Source organism: Aegilops tauschii, chromosome 5 (assembly GCF_002575655.3).
Source record: "Aegilops tauschii subsp. strangulata cultivar AL8/78 chromosome 5, Aet v6.0, whole genome shotgun sequence".
Taxonomy (NCBI): domain Eukaryota; kingdom Viridiplantae; phylum Streptophyta; class Magnoliopsida; order Poales; family Poaceae; genus Aegilops; species Aegilops tauschii.
The window spans coordinates 251,945,719-251,968,459 of NC_053039.3; the positions used below are offsets into that span (position 1 = coordinate 251,945,719).

Sequence of the window (22,741 nt, forward strand, 5' to 3'; positions counted from 1 at the left end):
AGCTTCTCCTCGGGTTTGCTTGTTGAGAAAAATTTATTTCCGTCTGTCAGAAGCTTTTACCGAGGTATCTTGTTGAGAAAGACCGGGTACCGTGGACCGGAAATTGTTCACATATCAGGCTGAGCAAAAATTTGAGGAGCCTTGCCTCATAAATTTCTTCCTATAGCGTGTAGAATAATGCTGGGTTTCTTACATCCAAAACTTCTACTGATATGCAAACCGAGATCCATGCACACGTCCATAATATTTTGCGGCTGATTATTGGTATGAGAAAATTTGTTCGACTGTCTTCCTTGAGCATATCACATCCTGACTTTCTCTTGGAGTATAACATATTTCAAGTATCATTTATTGCTGAGCCAAAACTTTGCCTATGATCCATACCTTTGACTGAAAAATATAGCGTTGGTCTTGCATCTGACTTGTCTTTCTGCTGGCTGGATCATTACTGCTGTAGAATTGATGCGGATAATCAACCCAAGACACAATTGGTATTCTGAGCAGATATTCCTTATATCATGCGGTTGACTGAGAAGGCCATAATGTTTAGTTGAGCTTCTTCCAAATATTTGAAATACTTATTACTTCTTCGAGTCTGGTGTCAGTTGATGAGCAACTCTTTATATGGGAAAAATAATGTAACACCGGGGCCCAAAAAGAAAGAAGCAAAAGAAAACTCAACTAAACAAAAGCACACAACAACAATCAATTCACACACAATCAATGTCGCATTTTACTGCTGGTCACACAATATGCATGCCTACTTAAGCACACAAATCTCGCGGGATCTCCAGCTCTACGATCTAGCATGTTGTGACGTTGTGCACGAGGACGAATAAATGTGTGGAAGAATTGGTGTAAACAGCGCTACACCAAGTGCTAGCTTAGCCAGGTAGCAGCCTGGACTAGCTCGGAGGTGAGGACGCACTCGGTAATCATGTAGAGGGACACGAAGGTCGCAACCACATTATTATCAAGCGGACGAAAAAAGATCCGTACTCGTCCAAGAAATAGGATAGCAGGGAAAAACTGAGGCTGCTGACATTGCCCTTTCTTGATAACTACGATCATTAAGGGTTGCCAAAATGACAAGAAAAAGGACGATCCGTGATAGAAGCATGTCTACCACCGAAACAAAAGGTGGGGCTGAAGGAAATACTTCGGCGCGATACCTGAGCACCATCTTTGCAAACAGTGTCAGGGTCACATGGCATCACTCTGTTGGGACAGAAATGACGCCAAACACCAAAGAATGAGCAAGAAAAGAAAACTGGAGAAATGCAAAGGTTGAGCTGTAGTGGATCCGAACCGATGCCATCTACACTCACTAGATTAAACCGTTAGTAAAAAAAAGGCTACATGCATGCTATGCAACAAACAAATGCAGCAACCGAATGCGACAAACAAGACCACCTCTAAACTACCGATTTCTATCGGTTTCTACCGCTCGCGCTGACTAGGGCGTCCTACAGCCAGACCTGCTCTGATACCAAGCCTGTGGCACCCGGGCTCAGAGAAACCGGAACGCCCCGTATTCCAGCCCAGAGATCGAGGAGAAGTCTCTGGAATACGACACTGCTTGACATAGAACAAATCAGCTCTTATTACAAGAATAATAATTACAAGGGTCTGATGTTACAAAGAAGCACATCAGCACTGCGACACCACGCCTACGATACTATACTTGCTCTATGCTAGCAGCGGAACAACGACGAAGGTGGTGAACTCCACTCCGCAGGGACTATGGCTGGGACACGATCTAGCTCGCATGCACGGCAACCTCGACAAGCAATCAAGCAATCATGGCATCACCTGCAATCTGGCATGACACGCCAGGTCAGTACATTGAATGTACTTGCAAGCTCACAACAACCATAAACATCAAGGCAAGACAATAACATAGCATTAACAGGTTAATTAATTAACAACTACCATGATGAAGCAACTACTAAGCATGAGATGAAACTAATACAGTGCTGATAAATCACCATCTCAGATCTCCATAACCATATCTCTCTTGGCTAACCGGCCAAGCAATATACCATCTCGATCAACTCATGATCAAAACCACACGGTGATCTTTCCAGCGATCACTACCATGACCAACACTTGGTCTCAAACTGTGATCTTTCCGGCGATCACAACCATGACCAACACTTGGTCTCCAACATCATCATCAACATCCTGCCAAACTGTTACTGCTCACAATATATCATCATATAAATCACCTATAAGTCATTCCGTCATGTGAGTGTTGATCAAACGGTGGGACCTAGTACGAACCCATGCCCATGACCGAGGACACGACTATCGATAGATTAATACACTCTGCAGAGGTAGCACATTGTACCCACACCACAGAACCCATGGCCTCGTACTCCCATTCGGGTGGACCAACGGCGTTCCGACAAAACCGATCTACTTCCATGACACTCTCCCGGCCACTCCGGCCAACATCCCTTCTGGGTTTAGTCCTGGGTGGCCCCGTGTCTACCAAAGACACACCGACCACCGTCGTGGCCAAAACGTCCCTCACGGGGACCGGATCCATAACAACAACAACAGGCACACAAGGTTATGTCTGCTTACCGGGCCAGGGTACGCACGCCCATAACCTTCCCTCGTTGGAGGCACCGGTGAGAGACATGACAATAGACCGCATTAGGGCCTTCCCATAAAGGCAAATGTGGTTGCATTGGAAAAGCCCGGTTCGGTGGCACCTGACCAACTTAATGACGGAATTTATCCCCAAAAATATAACTGTCGTAACTGATACTCCAATATCATCTATCAACCTATAATCCAAGTCATAGCAATATCCAACGAATAATCCAAGCATAATCTCCTCATCTCAAAATACTCCAAGGGTAGCACAACACTACTGTCATGATGAATCCAAAAATCAATAATCCTACTACTCCAATAACAAGAATAAAGCTATTCGGCTAAGATCCACATGTAAACATCATCTCCAAAAATAATACTCCAAGCAACAGAACGTCAACTAGCATCATGAAAAATAATCATACTAATCACTAATAATCCAAAGGCAGCATGATATCCAAAGTAATACTCCAAAATATCACCAGATACCATCATGAAAAATAATCATAATAACCACTAAGAATCCGAAGGCACATGTCATCCACATAATCATCAAAATATTAATCCTCGAACTCCAAGCAATATCATGGCAATATCAAGATCAAACAATACTCCGAGAAATGCCATGAACAAATCATACCTAGCTAACACAATATTTTAAACAAGTTTAAATAAAGAAACCACGTCACTGCATTGCAATCATGCAAATGGAGGGTGTGGCTTGCCTGGGGTGGAAGAAATCACCGAAAAGAAGTGCGAGAAGCTCGCGGAAAGGATCGTCGGAAAACGTTCTCTCTCGGAGGGGGCTGAATAAGGCAGGGGCAAAATGGTCATTTTCAGAATGTCAAAACATGGTGAAAATGGTTCCATTAGAACGGGCTCGATGAAACGAAGAAGTGGGCTTTGGATTCACCTGATTCGGAGCTAGGAGTAAAAAGATACACTTGTTTCTCTGCCAGGGGCCTATCTGTCAGAAAAATCTTAACAAATTGGGCCTGGGCAGAAAAACGGAAAGCGTACTTTAAAGAAAACGCCTTCGCTTTAGGGAAAACGTATTCCTTGCTGAAACAGATACATAATACGCTTTCAGATAAGGGAAGCGTACTTTGGCTGAAATAGAGGTGAAATACGCTTTTGGAAGAAGAAAACGGAAAGCTGGAAGTTCGTCTCCACTTATTTGACGTGGCTGGCGGGGTCAACGGCTGAGGGGCTGACGCGCGGGGCCCGCGGCCAGTTGGCAGGGGGGTCGTCGTTTTCATCTACCTCGCTCGCGCCCGCGGAGCAGAGGGAGGTCGCCGGCGCGGGGGCTCGTCCGGCCGGCTCCGGCCATCCCTCGCCTCGCTCGACCTATGGGCGAGCTCAGCAGGAGGAGCCGCACCTGAAGGTGGAGGTCACGGGCTCCAGAATGGACCGAGGCGACGACGACATGAACTCCGGCGGACGGCGGTTCGGGCAGATGCGGGAATGGCGATGTGGCTGCTCCGGCGGCAAGGCGTGGGGTTGAGGAGACTCGCAGGAGCACGGGGAAGATGAGGGTATGATCAGGGAGTGGAGGGGTGGCTCGGGTCGGCCGGATTTGAGCGGAGCACCGCGGCGAAGCTTCGGCCATGGGAGGGCAACGAGAGCTCCTCGAGCTCGTTTGGGTGGTCGGGGAGGCCTAGAGGGGAGAGGTGAGGAGGCTGGTGCGGTCTAGGCAGCTCGGGGTGGCTTATATAGCCGACGGGAGGGGGAGCGTCGGTGAGCGGTTTTACTGAGAGGGAGAGAGGTCCAGGAGGACGGCGACGACGCGGTAAAACTCTAGGACATGCTCACGCGCGCGAAGACGACGAGAGGAGGAGGGGCCGAAGCACAAACAGCCACTGGGCGCGGCCACTTCACACAGAGCGCGTGCATAGTGATGCCATTAACGCGGTCACCGCGTGCACTGGCATGTAGCGGGGGAGAGAGGCTTGTAAATGTTGTCTAGTGGTAAGTTCATCCAGTGTAGGTTTCAACTCCGGTGGTAGCTCGGTTGAAAGTGCTATGGTTAACTGGTAAGAACCCTCTGAAGTTTACTGCAGTAAACTTGGGTGAGCACTAGTGATCAACAGGAAGGGTTTTGGATCCAATGGAGTTGTCTGAGAGGTTGAGGTAAAGAAGGACTTACATCCTGGTAACTATGGGGGGGTTTGGATCAAGATGTAACAGAGTTGCTTCGCAACTGCCAAATATGGTCCAGAATCAAGATTTGGATGATGCACTCTGATGAAGCATCAACTTGAGCTCAAATTGGGCAAGGTAGAGTCATTTGGTCCTATGAAGATGCTCAAAAAGTCTCATACCAATTGGCCAAGCCAAACTGGTACTTGCTTCACAGACATCTCCTCTGGACAGAAACTTGCAAAAATTATAGAGGAATAATGGCTTGATTAACCACACCCAAAATGGGTGGAGGTAGGTTATATGGATAATATAAGGCCTAGAAAAATTGGCAGCCATAATGGAGCAAGATAAAATATACTTGCTTCACAAACTGAAATTTTGGGCAGAATCAAAGAATTGAAGATGAGCTCACATGGAGGCATGATATGAGCTCTACTTTTGTGGAGGGCTATGATATGATCATATGAGGGATCATGCAAAATGGCAACTCATTTGGATATGCCTAGCTTGCACCTCCTTCACAAAGCTTCTTTCTGGATAGAAACTTTCGAAAATCATAATTAAATAATTACTAGTCAAATGAGGTTGCATTTTGGCATGTGGCAATTATATGGACAAGAAAAGGTGTAAAAGGAGTTTGAGGTCAATTGGGAAAAGGAAAATAGCACTTGCTTCACAATGTGCCATTTAGGGGGCAGAATAGGAAATGAATTATTTGAGCAAGATGATAAACATGACAAATGAAATATTTTGCCATATTTGAGAAAGATATGACCCAAAAAATTTATTAGAATTATTTGGGAATTTTAGGAGTGATGGAAATAAAGGTTGCTTCACAACCTAGGGCAGACAGGGTTATTCCTTTAATAGAAAAAGGAATATTCCCTAGCAAAACATTTTAGGGTTTGGTCAAGCAGTGAAGTGACAAGATCTTGGCGGGGTTTTGAGAATGATGAGCCACTTGGGAAGGAAAAAGAGGATGATTTCCCAGGTGACAAGGCCACAGAACCACTCTGGAAAGAAAAACAGAGCAAAAACAAATGAATCAAAAAGAAAAAGAAAAAGAAAAGGGCCAAAATTCAGGCTGTTACAACTATTGTTTTTTATGTCAATATTAAGCTTTTGTTTTGAATCATACGGATCTGAACATTCACGCCACAATAAAAGAAATTACATGGATAAATATGTTAGGTAGCATTGCACATCAAAAATCTGTTTATATCATTTACCTACTCGAGGACGAGCGGGAATTAAGCTTGGGGATGCTTGATACGTCTCAAACGTATCTATAATTTTTGATTGTTCCATGCTATTATATTATCTGTTTTGGATGTTTTATATGCATTATTATGCTATTTTATATTATTTTTGGGACTAACCTATTAACCTAGAGCCTAGTGCCAGTTCCTATTTTTTCCTTGTTTTAGAGTTTCGCAGAAAAGGAATACCAAACGGAGTCCAAACGGAATAAAACTTTCGCGATGATTTTTCTTGGACCAGAAGACATCAAGAGGACTTGGAGTGCAAGTCTGAGAAGCCACGAGGCGGCCACAAGGACGGAGGGAGCGCCCAGGGGGGTAAGACGTGCCCCCACCCTTGTGCGCCCCTTGTGACTCCACCGACCTAGTTCCTTCACCTATATATTGTCATATATCCCAAAACCAACAGAGAGGGCCACGAAAACACTTCTCCACCGCCGCAACCTTTTGTACCCATGAGATCCCATCTAGGGGCCTTTTTCGGTGTCCCGCCGGAGGGGGATTCGATCACGAAGGGCTTCTACATCAACACCATTGCCCTTCCAATGAAGCGTGAGTAGTTTACCACAGACCTACGGGTCCATAGCTAGTAGCTAGATGGCTTCTTCTCTCTCTTTGATTCTCAATACCATGTTCTCCTCGATGTTCTTGGAGATTTATTCGATGTAATACTTTTTTGCGGTGTGTTTGCCCAGATCCGATGAATTGTGGATTTATGATCAACTTAGCTATGAATATTATTTGAATCTTCTCTGAATTCTTATATGCATGATTTGATATTTTCGCAAGTCTCTTCGAACTATCGATTTGGTTTGGCCAACTAGATTAGTTTTTCTTGGAATGGGAGAAGTGCTTAGCTTTGGGTTCAATCTTGCGGTGTCCTTTCCCAGTGACAGTAGGGGCAGCAAGGCACGTATTATATTGTTGCCATCGAGGATAAAAAGATGGGGTTTTCATCATATTGCTTGAGTTAACTCCTCTACATCATGTCATCTTGCTTAAAGCGTTACTGCATTCTTTATGAACTTAATACTCTAGATGCTTGCGAGATAGCAGTCGATGTGTGGAGTAATAGTAGTAGATGCAGGCAGGAGTCGTCTACTTGACACGGACGTGATGCCTATATTCATGATCATTGCCTTAGATATCGTCATAACTTTGCGCTTTTCTATCAATTGCTCGGCAGTAATTTGTTCACCCACCGTAATAGTTTCTTTCTTGAGAGAAGCATCTAGTGAAACCTATGGCCCCCGGATCTATTTTCCGTCATATAAGTTTTCAATCTACATTTTTAGTTTCCAATCTACTCTTTTTGCAATCTTTTACTTTCCGATCTATAAACCAAAAATACCAAAAATATTTACTTTACCGTTTATCTATCTCTATCAGATCTCACTTTCGCAAGTAACCGTGAACGGATTGACAACCCATTTATCGGGTTGGGTGCAAGTTGTTGATTGTTTGTGCATCTATTCAGTGACTTCTTCATTGTCTCCTACTGGATTGATACCTTGGTTCTCAAACTGAGGGAAATACTTACTCTACTTCGCTGCATCATCCTTTCCTCTTCAAGGGAAAAACCAACGCAAGCTCAAGACGTAGCAGGAAGAATTTTTGGCGCCGTTGCCGGGGAGATCGACGCCAAGTCAAGACATACCAAGTACCCATCATAAACTCTCATCTCTTGCATTACATTATTCGCCATTCGCCTCTTGTTTTCCTCTTCCCCACTTCTAAAACGATTTTTGAAAAGATTTGCCTTTTCTTTGCCCCTCTTCCATTCGTCTTCTTCGTTCACTTTAAGTTTGCTCGATTTGTTTGCTGTCACCATGTCTAAAATTGGGGAGGTTATTGTCGGTGTCAAAACCGGCCGATCTCGGGTAGGGGGTCTCGAACTGTAACAGGAGGAAGGGGACACGATTTTACCCAGGTTCGGGCCCTCTTAACGGAGGTAATACCCTACTTCCTGCTTGATTGACTATGATGAATATAGGGGTTACAAGAGTTGATCTACCTCAAGATCGTAATGGCTAAAACCTAGATGTCTAGCCTGTATGATTGTGATCGCCTCAACGGACTAAACCCTCTAGTTTATATAGACACCGGAGAGGGCCAGGGTTGTACAAAGTCAGTTTATAGAGAAAGGAAACTATACGACTAGCCGCCAAGCTTGCTATCACGCCAAGGAGACCCCCATCCGGACGCGAGGAAAGGCCTTCTATCTTGTACTTTCATGGCCCATTAGTTCGACCCATGTCACATGGCCCGACCATCCAAGGACCCCTTAATCTAGGACTCCCTCAGTTATCAATAAAAAAGATAGTAGTAACGATGAGGGAAATTTTGATGCTTTTGCCAACACTAATCCTAATGAAGAATTGATACGTCTCCAACGTATCTATAATTTTTGATTGCTCCATGCTATATTATCTACTGTTTTGGACATTATTGGGCTTTATTATTCACTTTTATATTATTTTTGGGACTAACCTATTAACCGGAGGCCCAGCCCAGAATTGCTGTTTTTTTGCCAATTTCAGAGTTTCGCAGAAAAGGAATATCAAGCGGAGTCCAAACGGAATGAAACCTTCGGGAACGTGATTTTTAGAACGAATACGATCTAGGAGACTTGGATCCTACGTCAAGAAACAAAGGAGGAGGCCACCAGGTAGGGGGCGCGCCTACCCCCCCCCCCCAGGGCGCGCCCTCCACCCTCGTGGGCCCCCTGTTGCTCCACCGACGTACTCCTTCCTCCTATATATACCTACCTACCACCAAACGATCAGATACGGAGCCAAAAACCTAATTCCACCACCGCAACCTTCTGTACCCACGAGATCCCATCTTGGGGCCTGTTCTGGAGCTCCGCCGGAGGGGGCATCGATCACGGAGGGCTTCTACATCAACACCATAGCCCCTCCGATGAAGTGTGAGTAGTTTACCTCAGACCTTCGGGTCCATAGTTAGTAGCTAGATGGCTTCTTCTCTCTTTTTGGATCTCCATACAATGTTCTCCCCCTCTCTCGTGGAGATCTATTCGATGTAATCTTCTTTTTGCGGTGTGTTTGTTGAGACCGATGAATTGTGGGTTTATGATCAAGTTTATCTATGAACAATATTTGAATCTTCTGAATTCTTTTATGTATGATTGGTTATCTTTGCAAGTCTCTTCGAATTATCAGTTTGGTTTGGCCTACTAGATTGATCTTTCTTGCAATGGGAGAAGTGCTTAGCTTTGGGTTCAATCTTGCGGTGTCCTTTCCTAGTGACAGTAGGGGCAGCAAGGCACGTATTGTATTGTTGCCATCGAGGATAACAAGATGGTTTTTTTATCATATTGCATGAATTTATCCGTCTCCATCATGTCATCTTGCTTAAGGCGTTACTCTGTTTTTATGAACTTAATACTCTAGATGCATGCTGGATAGCGGTCGATGTGTGGAGTAATAGTAGTAGATGTAGGCAGGAGTCGGTCTACTTGTCTCGGACGTGATGCCTATATACATGATCATACCTAGATATTCTCATAACTATGCTCAATTCTGTCAATTGCTCAACAGTAATTTGTTCACCCACCGTAAAATACTTATGCTCTTGAGAGAAGCCACTAGTGAAACCTATGCCCCCGGGTCTATCTTCCATCATATTAATCTTCCAACACTTAGTTATTTCCTTTGCTTTTTACTTTGCTTTTATTTTACTTTGCATCTTTATCACAAAAATACCAAAAATATTATCCTATCATATCTCTCAGATCTCACTCTCGTAAGTGACCGTGAAGGGATTGACAACCCCTTATTGTGTTGGTTGCGAGGATTTATTTGTTTTGTGTAGGTGCGAGGGACTCGCGCGTAGCCTCCTACTGGATTGATACCTTGGTTCTCAAAAACTGAGGGAAATACTTACACTACTTTGCTGCATCACCCTTTCCTCTTCAAGGGAAAACCAACGCAGTGCTCAAGAGGTAGCAAGAAGGATTTCTGGCGCCGTTGCCGGGGAGGTCTACGCAAAAGTCAACATACCAAGTACCCATCACAATCCCTTATCTCCCACATTACATTATTTGCCATTTGCCTCTCGTTTTCCTCTCCCCCACTTCACCCTTGCCGTTTTATTCGCCCTCTCTTTTCCGTTCGCCTTCTTCTTTTTGCCCCTCGCTCTTTCTGTCGTTATGTCTGAAATTGGGGAAATTATTGCCGATATGGACAATAATATTATCATGGGAAATTCTGATGCTCCTGCTGAAGAACCCCCTACCTTGTATACAAAAAGATTTCAAATTGGTAGTGGTAATATTATTGGAAAAGGAGTTATTCAAGATTTCTTTACTTGTGCCGGTGTTTTGCCTTCTATGAGCGGTTCTATTCTTCATAGAACTAGTAGTCTTGCGGATGCTATTGCCATGCTTATAGTTGAACTTGAAAGGCAATCTATGCACATGCATCCTTGCATACAAAGAATTTTCCTAGAATTCTCTAATATTGAGCATTCTTCTGTTAAGCATGCCGCCACTATCTTTTTGGCTCATGAGTTTAGATTCATAATGAAAGAGGCTAAAGAAATCTTTGCGCATTATAGGGTATATGCTAGCCATCCTCCCATAGAAGCTATCCTTTTTAATCAAGAAGACATGATGCGTTTACAGTCTATGGATCATGTTGCTTATAATGAAAATCTTAGGAAAAAGGTTCCAGCTGATGTTCTAGTTGATAGAATTTCCAAGCTTAATGATGATTTTGCTATTCAGAATAATGGATTAGGTTTTCCTCTTGAACAAAGGCTTGTGACTTTTTGCCAAAAGAATGCTTGTAATGATGAATTGGTTGTGCAATACAAAGGGCCAAGGGAGGAACCCATACCTCCCGAGATTGATCTTGGGGACTTTTGTCCCATTAAATTTAGCCCTTTTGATTATTTTTGCTTGCCTCAAAGAAAACTTGCAGCTGAACGTAGAGAATATGAGAAAAGTTTTCATGACTTGCCGTACCATTATTATGGCAACACCTAGATCTATCCTTGCTTTTATGCCTAGCTAGGGGCGTTAAACGATAGCGCTTGTTGGGAGGCAACCCAATTTTATTTTTAGTTTTTTGCTTTTTGTTTATTTTTAGGAATAAATATTTGTTCTAGCCTCTGGTTAGATGTGTTTTTATGTTTTAATTAGTGTTTGTGCCAAGTTAAACCTATAGGATATTCTTGGATGATAGTTATTTGATCTTGCAGAAATTTCCGAAAACTTTCTGTTCACGAAAATAATTGTTAAAAATCACCAGAACGTGATAAAATAGTGATTCCAATTGCTTCTGATCAATAAACAAATTGTCTAGGTCGTCCTATTTTGGATGATTTTTTGGAGTCCCAGAAGTTTGCGTTAGTTACAGATTACTACAGACTGTTATGTTTTTGACAGATTCTGTTTTTCGTGTGTTGTTTGCTTATTTTGATGAATCTATGGCTAGTAAAAGAGTTTATAAACCGTAGACAAGTTCGAATACAGTAGGTTTAACACCAATATAAATAAATAATGAGTTCATTACAGTAACTTGAAGTGGTCTTTTGTTTTCTTTTGCTAACGGAGCTCACGAGATTTTCTGTTGAGTTTTGTGTTGTGAAGTTTTCAAGTTTTGGGTGAAAGATTTGATGGATTATGGAACAAGGAGTGGCAAGAGCCTAAGCTTGGGGATGCCCATGGCACCCCCAAGATAATCTAAGGACACCATAAAGCCAAAGCTTGGGGATGCCCCGGAAGGCATCCCCTCTTTCGTCTACTTCCATCGGTAACTTTACTTGGAGCTATATTTTTATTCACCACATGATATGTGTTTTGCTTGGAGCCTCTTGTATGATATGAGTCTTTGCTTTTTAGTTTACCACAATCATCCTTGCTGTACACACCTTTTGAGAGAGCAACACATGATTCGGAAATTATTAGAATACTCTATGTGCTTCACTTATATCTTTTGAGTTATATAGTTTTGCTCTAGTACTTCACTTATATCTTTTAGAGCACGGTGGTGGATTTGTTTTATAGAAACTTTTGATCTCTCATGCTTCACTTAGATTATTTTGAGAGTCTTATATAGCATGGTAAATTTCTTAAATAATCCTAATATGCTTGGTATTCAAGATTAGTAAAAACTTTCTTATGAGTGTGTTGAATACTAAGAAAAGTTTGATGCTTGATAATTGTTTTGAGATATAAAGATGGTGATATTAGAGTCATGCTAGTTGAGTAGTTGTGAATTTGAGAAATACTTGTGTTAAAGTTTTTGATTCCCGTAGCATGCACGTATGGTGAACCGTTATGTGATGAAGTCAGAGCATAATTTATTTATTGATTGTCTTCCTTATGAGTGGCGGTCGGGGACGAGCGATGGTCTTTTCCTTCCAATCTATCCCCCTAGGAGCATTCCCGTAATACTTTGCTTTGATAACTTGTAGATTTTTGCAATAAGTATATGAGTTCTTTATGACTAATGTTGAGTCCATGGATCATACGCACTTTTCTTCCTTCCACCATTCTTAGCCTCTCTAATACCACGCACTTTTCGCCGGTATCATACACCCACCATAAACCTTCCTCAAACCAGCCACCATACCTACCTATCACGGCATTTCCATAGCCATTCCGAGATATATTGCCATGCAAATTTCCACCATTCCGTTTATTATGACACGCTCCATCATTGTCATATTGCTTTGCATGATCATGTAGTTGACATCGTATTTGTGGCAAAGCCACCGTTCATAATTCTTTCATACTTGTAACTCTTGATTCATTGCATATCCCGGTACACCGCCGGAGGCATTCATATAGAGTCATATTTTGTTCTAAGTATCGAGTTGTAATTGTTGAGTTGTAAGAAAATAAAAGTGTGATTATCTTCATTTTTAGAGCATTGTCCCAAGTGAGGAAAAGGATGATGGAGACTATGATTCCCCCACAAGTCGGGATGAGACTCCGGACGAAAAAAAAGAGGCCATAAAAAAAGAGAAAGGCCCAAATAAAAAATGAGAGAAAAAGAGAGAAGGGACAATGTTACTATCCTTTTACCACATTTGTGCTTCAAAGTAGCACCATGATCTTCATGATAGAGAGTCTCTCATTTTGTCACTTTCATATACTAGTGGGAATTTTTCATTATAGAACTTGGCTTGTATATTCCAATGATGGGCTTCCTCAAAATGCCCTAGGTCTTCGTGAGCAAGCGAGTTGGATGCACACCCACTTAGTTTCTTTTGTTGAGCTTTCATATACTTATAGCTCTAGTGCATCCGTTGCATGGCAATCCCTACTCACTCACATTGATATCTATTGATGGGCATCTCCATAGCCCGTTGATACGCCTAGTTGGTGTGAGACTATCTTCTCCCTTTTTGTCTTCTCCACAACCACCATTCTATTCCACTTATAGTGCTATGTCCATGGCTCACGCTCATGTATTGCGTGAAGATTGAAAAAGTTTGAGAACGTCAAAAGTATGAAACAATTGCTTGGCTTGTCATCGGGGTTGTGCATGATTTAAATACTTTGTGTGGTGAAGATAGAGCATAGCCAGACCATATGATTTTGGAGGGATAACTTTCTTTGGCCATGTTATTTTGAGAGGACATGATTGCTTTGTTAGTATGCTTGAAGTATTATTATTTTTATGTCAATATTAAACTTTTGTCTTGAATCTTTCGGATCTGAATATTCATACCACAATTAAGAAGAATTACATTGAAATTATGCCAAGTAGCACTCCGCATCAAAAATTCTGTTTTTGTCATTTACCTACTCGAGGACGAGCAGGAATTAAGCTTGGGGATGCTTGATACGTATCCAACGTATCTATAATTTTTTATTGCTCCATGCTATATTATCTACTATTTTGGACATTATTGGGCTTTATTATGCACTTTTATATTTTTTGGGACTAACCTATTAACCGGAGGCCCAGCCCAGAATTGCTGTTTTTTGCCTATTTCAGAGTTTCGCAGAAAAGGAATATCAAATGGAGTCCAAACGGAATTGAACCTTTGGGAATGTGATTTTCAGAACAAATATGATCCAGGAGACTTGGACCCTACGTCAAGAAACAAAGGAGGAGGCCACGAGGTAGGGGGGCGCGCCTACCCCCCCCCCCCAGGGCGCGCCCTCCACCCTCGTGGGCCCCCTGTTGCTCCACCGACGTACTCCTTCCTCCTATATGTACCTATGTACCCCAAACGATCAGATACAGAGCCAAAAACCTAATTCCACCGCCGCAACCTTCTGTACCCACGAGATCCCATCTTGGGGCCTGTTCCGGAGCTCCGCCAGAGGGGGCATCGATCATGGAGGGCTTCTACATCAACACCATAGCCCCTCCGATGAAGTGTGAGTAGTTTACCTCAGACCTTCGGGACCATAGTTAGTAGCTAGATGGCTTCTTCTCTCTTTTTGGATCTCAATACAATGTTCTCCCCCTCTCTCGTGGAGATCTATTCGATGTAATCTTCTTTTTGCGGTGTGTTTGTTGAGACCGATGAATTGTGGGTTTATGATCAAGTTTATCTATGAACAATATTTGAATCTTCTGAATTCTTTTATGTATGATTGGTTATCTTTGCAAGTCTCTTCGAATTATCAGTTTGGTTTGGCCTACTAGATTGATCTTTCTTGCAATGGGAGAAGTGCTTAGCTTTGGGTTCAATCTTGCGGTGTCCTTTCCCAGTGACAGTAGGGGCAGCAAGGCACGTATTGTATTGTTGCCATCGAGGATAACAAGATGGTTTTTTTTATCATATTGCATGAATTTATCCCTCTACATCATGTCATCTTGCTTAAGGCGTTACTCTGTTTTTATGAACTTAATACTCTAGATGCATGCTGGATAGCGGTCGATGTGTGGAGTAATAGTAGTAGATGCAGGCAGGAGTCGGTCTACTTGTCTCGGACGTGATGCCTATATACATGATCATACCTAGATATTCTCATAACTATGCTCAATTCTGTCAATTGCTCAACAGTAATTTGTTCACCCACCATAAAATACTTATGCCCTTGAGAGAAGCCACTAGTGAAACCTATGCCCCCGGGTCTATCTTCCATCATATTAATCTTCCAACACTTAGTTATTTCCTTTGCTTTTTACTTTGCTTTTATTTTACTTTGCATCTTTATCACAAAAACACCAAAAATATTATCCTATCATATCTATCAGATCTCACTCTCGTAAGTGACCGTGAAGGGATTGACAACCCCTTATCGCCTTGGTTGCGAGGATTTATTTGTTTTGTGTAGGTGTGAGGGACTCGCGCGTAGCCTCCTACTGGATTGATACCTTGGTTCTCAAAAACTGAGGGAAATACTTACGCTACTTTGCTGCATCACCCTTTCCTCTTCAAGGTAAAACCAACGCAGTGCTCAAGAGGTAGCAAGAATCTACTATTCTACATACTAAAAAGCTTTGCATAGGTAGCGGCAATATTATTGGAAAAGGGGTTATTCAAGATTTCTTTACTTGTGCCGGTGCGCTTTCCACTTTGGGTGGATCTATTCTCCATAAAACTAGTAGCCTTGAGGATGCTATATCTTTGGTCATAGTTGAACTTGAAAGACAATTTGTTCATATGCATCCTTCCATACAAAGGATCTTTTTAGAATTTTCAAATATTGAGCATTCTTCTGTTAAGCGTGCCGCCACTATATTTCTAGCTCATGAGTTTAGGTTTATTATGAATGAAGCTAGTGAAATTTTTGCGCATTATAAAGTAGATGGTGGTCGCCCTCCCATTGAGAGAATTCTTTTTAATCAATAGGATATAATGCGTTTACGATCTCTAGATCATGTTGCTTATAATGAACATTTAAGAAAGAGAGTCCCTACCGATATTTTAGTTGATAAGATTTCTGAGCTTAATGATAATTTTTCTATACGAAACAATGGATTGGATTTCTCTCTTGGACACAAGCTCATGACTTTTTGCCAAAAGAATGCTTATAATGATGAGTTGGTCATACAATATGAAGGTCCGAAGGAGGAACCAATTCCTCCCGAGATCGATCTTGAGGATTCTTATCCTATTAGGTTTAGCCCTTTTGATTACTTTTGCTTACCACAAACAAAACTTGATCGTGAACGAAGGGAGTATGAGATGAGTTTTCGAGATTTGCCCTATCATTATTATGATTATACCTTGATCCATCCGTGTTTTATGCCTAGCTAAGGGCGTTAAACAATAACGCTTGTTGGGAGGCAACCCAACTTTATTTTTTTTGCTTTTTAGGTTCTGTTTTGCATTAAATAATTCATCTAGCCTCTGCTTAGGTGTGGTTTTGTGTTTTAATTAGTGTTTGTGCCAAGTAAGACCTCTAGATAGCTTACGATGATAGTTGATCTGATCTTGCTGAAAAACAGAAACTTTTGTGCCCAGGAAAATAATTATCATTTTTTTGCAATAGTGTGCTTTTGAGTTGATTCTTTTTGCAGAAGATTAATAAACGAATTTCTTAGGGTTTCCTAATTTTTCGGAATTTTTAGAGTTACAGAAGTATTCGAAATATCCAGATTGCTACACACTGTTCTATTTTTGCAAATTCTGTTTTCTTTTTGTTGTTTGCTTATTTTGAAGAATCTATTACACCAATATAAATAAAGAATGAGTTCACAACAGTACCAAAAGTGGTGATTTATTTTCTTATACTAACGAAGCTTATGAGAATTTCGGTCGAGTTTTGTGTTGTTAAGTTTTCGGTAAGGATTTGATGGACTATGTAATAGGAGTGGCAAGAGCCTAAGCTTGGGGATGCCCAAGGTAGTATTCAAGGACAACCAAGAGCCTAAGCTTGGGGATGCCCCGGAAGTCATCTCCTCTTTCGTCTTTGTCTATCGGTAACTTCACTTGAGGCTATATTTTATTCACCACATGATATGTGTTTTGCTTGGAGCATCTCGTATGATTTGAGCCTTTGCTTTTTGGTTTGCCACAATCATCCTTGAGGTACACACCTTTTGACAGAGACACGCATGAATCGTGATTTATTAGAATACTCTATGTGCTTCACTTATATCTTTTGAGCTAGGCAATATTGCTCTAGTGCTTCACTTATATCTTTTTAGAGCACGGCGGTGGTTTTATTTTATAGAAATTGTCAAACTCTCATGCTTCACTTATATTATTTTGAGTATCTCTAAACAGCATGTTATTTTGCTTTGGTTATAAATTTAGTCCTAATCTGATAGGCATCCAAGAGGGATATAATAAAAAAATTAACATAAAGTGCATTGAATATTATGAGAAGTTTGATTCCTTATGATTCTTTTGAGATATGAAGATGGTGATATTAAAGTCATGCTAGTAAGTAATTGTGAATTTTATAAATACTTGTGTAAAAGTTTGTGATTCCCGTAGCATGCACGTATGGTGAACCATTATGTGGTGAAGTCGGAGCATGATTTATTTATTGATTGTCTTCCTTATGACTGGCGGTCGGGGACGAGCGATGGTCTTTTCCTACCAATCTATCCCCCTAGGAGCATGCGTGTAGTACTTCGTTTCGATAACTAATAGATTTTTGCAATAAGTATATGAGTTCTTTGTGACTAATGTTGAGTCCATGGACTATACGGACTCTCACCCTTCCACCATTGCTAGCCTCTCTAGTACCGCGCAACTTTCGCCGGTACCATAAACCCACCATATACCTTCCTCAAAACAGCCACCATACCTACCTATTATGGCATTTCCATAGCCATTCCGAGATATATTGCCATGCAACTTTCCACCGTTCCATTTATTATTACAAGCTCCATCATTGTCATATTGCTTTGCATGATCACAATGTTTACATCGTATTTGTGGCAAAGCCACCGTTCATAATTCTTTCATACATGTCACTCTTGATTCTTTGCACATCCTGGTACACCGCCGGAGGCATTCATATAGAGTCATATTTTTTTTCTAAGTATCGAGTTGTAAGCAAATAAAAGTGTGATGATCTTCATTATTAGAGCATTTTCCCATGTGAGGAAAGGATGATGGAGACTATGATTCCCCCACAAGTTGGGATGAGACTCCGGACGAAAAAAAGAGGCCAAAAAAAATGAGAGAAGGCCCAAATGAAAAAATGAGAGAAAAGATAGAAGGGGCAACGCTACTATCCTTTTACCACACTTGTGCTTCAAAGTAGCACCATGATCTTCATGATAGAGAGTCTCCTATATTGTCACTTTCATATACTAGTGGGAATTTTTCATTATAGAACTTGGCTTGTTTATTCCAATGATGGGCTTCCTCAAATTGCCCTAGGTCTTCGTGAGCAAGCAAGTTGGATGCACAACCACTTAGTTTCTTTTCGAGCTTCCATAAACTTATAGCTCTAGTGCATCCGTTGCATGGCAATCCCTACTCACTCACATTGATGTCTATTGATGGGAATCTCCATGGCCCGTTGATACACCGAGTTGATGTGAGACTATCTCCTTCTTTTTGTCTTCTCCACAACCACCGTCTATTATACCTATAGTGCTATGTCCATGCCTCACGCTCATGTATTGCGTGAAAGTTGAAAAAGTTTGAGAACATCAAAAGTATGAAACAATTGCTTGGCTTGTCATCCAGGTTGTGCATGATTTAAATATTTTGTGTGATGAAGATGGAGTATAGCCAGACTATAGGATTTTGTAGGGATAAGCTATCTTTGGCCATTTTCTTTTGAAAAGGCATAATTGCCTTGTTAGTATGCTTGAAGTATTATTGTTTTTATGTCAATATTAAACTTTTTTTTTGAATCATATGGATTTGAACATTCATGTCACAATAAAAGAAATTACATGGATAAATATGTTAGATAGCATTCCACATCAAAAATCTATTTTTATCGTTTAAATACTAGAGGACCAGCAGGAATTAAGCTTGGGCATGCTTGATACGTCTCCAACGTATCTAATTTTTTTTATTGTTCCATGCTATTATATTATCTGTTTTGAATGTTTTATATGCATTATTATGCGATTTTATATTATTTTTGGGACTAACCTATTAACCTAGAGCCTAGTGCCAGTTCTTGTTTTTTCCTTATTTTAGAGTTTCGCACAAAAGGAATACCAAACGGAAACCAAACGGAATAAAACTTTCGCGATGAATTTTCTTGGACCAGAAGACATCCAGAGGACTTGGAGTGCAAGTCGGAGAAGCCACGAGGCGGCCACAAGGACGGAGGGCATGCCCGGGGGTAGAGCGTGCGTCCCACCCTTGTGGGCCCCTCGTGACTCCACCGACCTAGTTTCTTCGCCTATATATTCTCATATATCCCAAAACCAACACAGAGGGCCACCAAAATACTTTTCCACCGCCGCAACCTTCTGTACCCGTGAGATCCCGTCTAGGGGCCTTTTCCGGCATCCTGCCGGAGGGGGATTCGATGACGGAGGGCTTCTACATCAACACCATTGCCCTTCAGATGAAGTGTGAGTTGTTTACCATAGACCTACAGGTCCATAGCTAGTAGCTAGATGGCTTCTTCTCTCTCTTCGATTCTCAATACCATGTTCTCCTCGATGTTCTTGGAGATCTATTCGATGTAATACTTTTTTGCGGTGTGTTTGCCGAGATCAGATGAATTGTGGATTTATGATCAGCTTATCTACGAATATTATTTGAATCTTATCTGAATTCGTATATGCATGATTTGATATTTTCACAAGTCTCTTCGAACTATCAATTTGGTTTGCCCAACTAGATTGTTTTTTCTTGGAATGGGAGAAGTGCTTAGCTTCGGGTTCAATCTTGCGGTGTCCATTCCCAGTGACAGTAGGGGCAGCAAGGCACGTATTGTATTGTTGCCATCGAGGATAAAAAGATGGGGTTTTCATCATATTTCTTGAGTTAATTCCTCTACATCATGTCATATTGCTTAAAGCATTACTCCGTTCTTTATGAACTTAATACTTAGATGCATGCTAGATAGCGGTCGATGTGTGGAGTAATAGTAGTAGATGCAGGCAGGAGTCGGTCTACTTGACACAGACGTGATGCCATATTCATGATCATTGCCTTAGATATCATCATAACTTTGTGCTTTTCTATCAATTGCTCGGCAGTAATTTGTTCGCCCACCGTAATATTTTCTTTCCTGAGAGAAGCCTCTAGTGAAACCTATGGCCCCGGGTCTATTTTCCATCATATAAGTTTTCGACCTACAATTTTTGTTTCCAATCTACTCTTTTTGCAATCTTTTACTTTCCGATCTATAAACCAAAAGTACCAAAAATATTTACTTTACCGTTTATCTATCTCTATCAGATCTCACTTTTGCAAGTAACCGTGAAGGGATTAACAACCCCTTTATCGCGTTGGGTGCAAGTTGTTTATTGTTTGTGCAGGTATTTAGTGACTTGTTCGTTGTCTCCTAATGGATTGATACCTTGCTTCTCAAACTGAGGGAAATACTTACTCTACTTTGCTGCATCACCCTTTCCTCTTCAAGGGAAAAACCAACGCAAGCTCAAGAGGTAGCACTTAGTAACATACAAATCATTAACTATGCATCCAACATATCCTGCTTAAAAGGTGGAAATGTATTATTTATTTAGAACATGGTAGAAGAATATATAGTGCGCATAAATTGGTAAATATAATTTGTTACTACCTAGGAACGGAGTCAGAAAATGAAATCACAATTGGTTGCTTAAATAGTGATCAATTAGTCACAACAAATATCCTGATTTTGCTAAGTAATATGCCAACATGGAGAAAGTTGAAAGGACACTAACCTCGATCAGACTTTGATCGGCTGATGTCTTCGAGGATGTAAACATCCATGTTAATTAGACCAGGTTGTGGTGCACGCACTAGAATTTTATTGCCAACGGTACGCATCAAAATAGGAGTGACCATCTTTATCAATTTTTTCGCTGACTGTCATTGTAAATCCATGTTGTGTTGTCAATATGACATCCATGGAGTCATCAACAAAGTAAAGCCCAAGATTTCCTTCTACTCCCATTCTTGCAAAGCAAGGGATGTACTGCTTGAAATGAAAATTAAGATCGTAAATTAGAGATATTGAAATAACAGAGCAAGATGCAAATATGGGAGTAACTGATATAACAGATCAATATATAGCTGAAAGCAAAGTACAAAAATATATAATTAAATATAGATAAAGTAACAAAAATTTGATGCAAATATGAGAGTAACTGAATGAACAATACATCATAAATTTGCCTAATATAGGGGTAAAAAATCGGCTTCGACGTCTAGGCTGCATGTGGCACCGTACCTTTTATCCAAATGTAGCAATAGAAGGTATATGTTCACAATTTAAGGCCATGCCGACCGTGGTAGGGTGAGATTGAACATACCGAGCACTCCTGAAGTCATCTGGAATGGTGAGATAGAACTTCATTTCCGACTGGCCGCGACCACACTTGCCCGATTTGTGCTCGCATTGTGGACACATGAATGAAAACCCTCGAATCAGCTAGAAGAAAAATGAATCCACGGTGATTTCCGCCAGTTGGTTAACAGCGACGGACGGACCGCGATAAGAGATAAAATGAATATTTCGCTAAATTGACTACCTTCTCCATGAGAAAAATCCCCGGCCCAATCTGCAGAAAACCCCAATCGACCAGAGTCTAGAATGTCGGTGCAAGTCGATGCAGATAGGCGGCGGCAAGCGGTAGTGGCGAAATCCCGCGCCGTTTGGACCGCGACCTCCGCCCGCCGACAAGAGTTGTCGAGCTTAGGGCGGCCGCCGTGATAGAAATTGATGAGGTGCAGAGTTGAAGAGGAGTCTGCGGCGAGTGGGTGGGGACGACGTGGGTGAGGGTTTTCTTTTTCCATTTGCATGTGTGTGTGAACACACACGGTTCGCAGAGGCGACGGAGATGAATCGTGTGCAATAGTAAATCACCGAGATTGAAGGGGAATCCAAATTTCCTTTGTCCTTTGTCCATGAGTTTTTCTACGATGAACATAAACCCTGCAAATCACCGTGTTTAAACTTGGCACTTTTCCAGGTACATTTACAATATTTAGGGGATTATGTGCATTTTCTTGGCATTAATGCACATAATTCAAATTCAAACAATCGGTGCATGAAAAGGTGCACGAGGGCAGTCTGGAAAACCATGCTCGTGCTATTTAGTAAATTCTCATGCCTTTTACAGCGAATGGGCGGAGACTTCATGGAAATGTATGGCAATAGTCAACCACAAACACATCATTTATTGGTTTTTCAACTGTAGAAAAATGAAATACATGCTTGAAAACATGACGGCTGGCATGGTGCCATGGTATGGCCTCACCATGCCCTGGAAAAAAATTGAGAAGTTTTGGCTTATGTCGTCGTGCACGCCATTCATAAATCGAACCATCATCGAGGAATTTTCATGGTTTCGAGGGGGAAATCACCAAGATTGAAGGGGTCGGGAATCTAAATTTTCTTCCTAGTTTGTCATTCAGTTTTTTCCTACAATCAACATACCCCCTCCAATGCAACGTGTTCAAATTTGGCATTTTTTAGGCTCACTTACCATATTTAGGGGATTATGTGCATTTTCTAGGCATTAATGCACATAATTCAAATTCAAACAATCGGTGCATGAAAAGGTGCACGAGAATGGTCTGGAAAACCATGCTCGTGCTATTTACTAAATTCTCATGCCTTTTACAAGGAATCGCCGGATATTTCAAGGTAATGCGTGGCAATAGTCAAGCACAAACGCGCCGTTTACTGGGTTAAGAACTATACAAAAATGAAA

At 41.5% G+C, this 22,741-nt stretch overlaps 1 long non-coding RNA gene across 1 annotated transcript; it reads right to left on the reverse strand.

The window, feature by feature from the left end:
* Positions 1-1,694: 1,694 nt before the first annotated feature.
* LOC141022362 (uncharacterized) lies at positions 1,695-4,304 on the reverse strand. The gene is made up of 3 exons (XR_012183654.1): positions 3,518-4,304; positions 3,330-3,410; positions 1,695-1,819 (listed from the first exon to the last, which is right to left on the reverse strand). It is a non-coding gene; the product is annotated as an uncharacterized lncRNA (long non-coding RNA).
* Between the last annotated feature and the right edge of the window lie 18,437 nt (positions 4,305-22,741).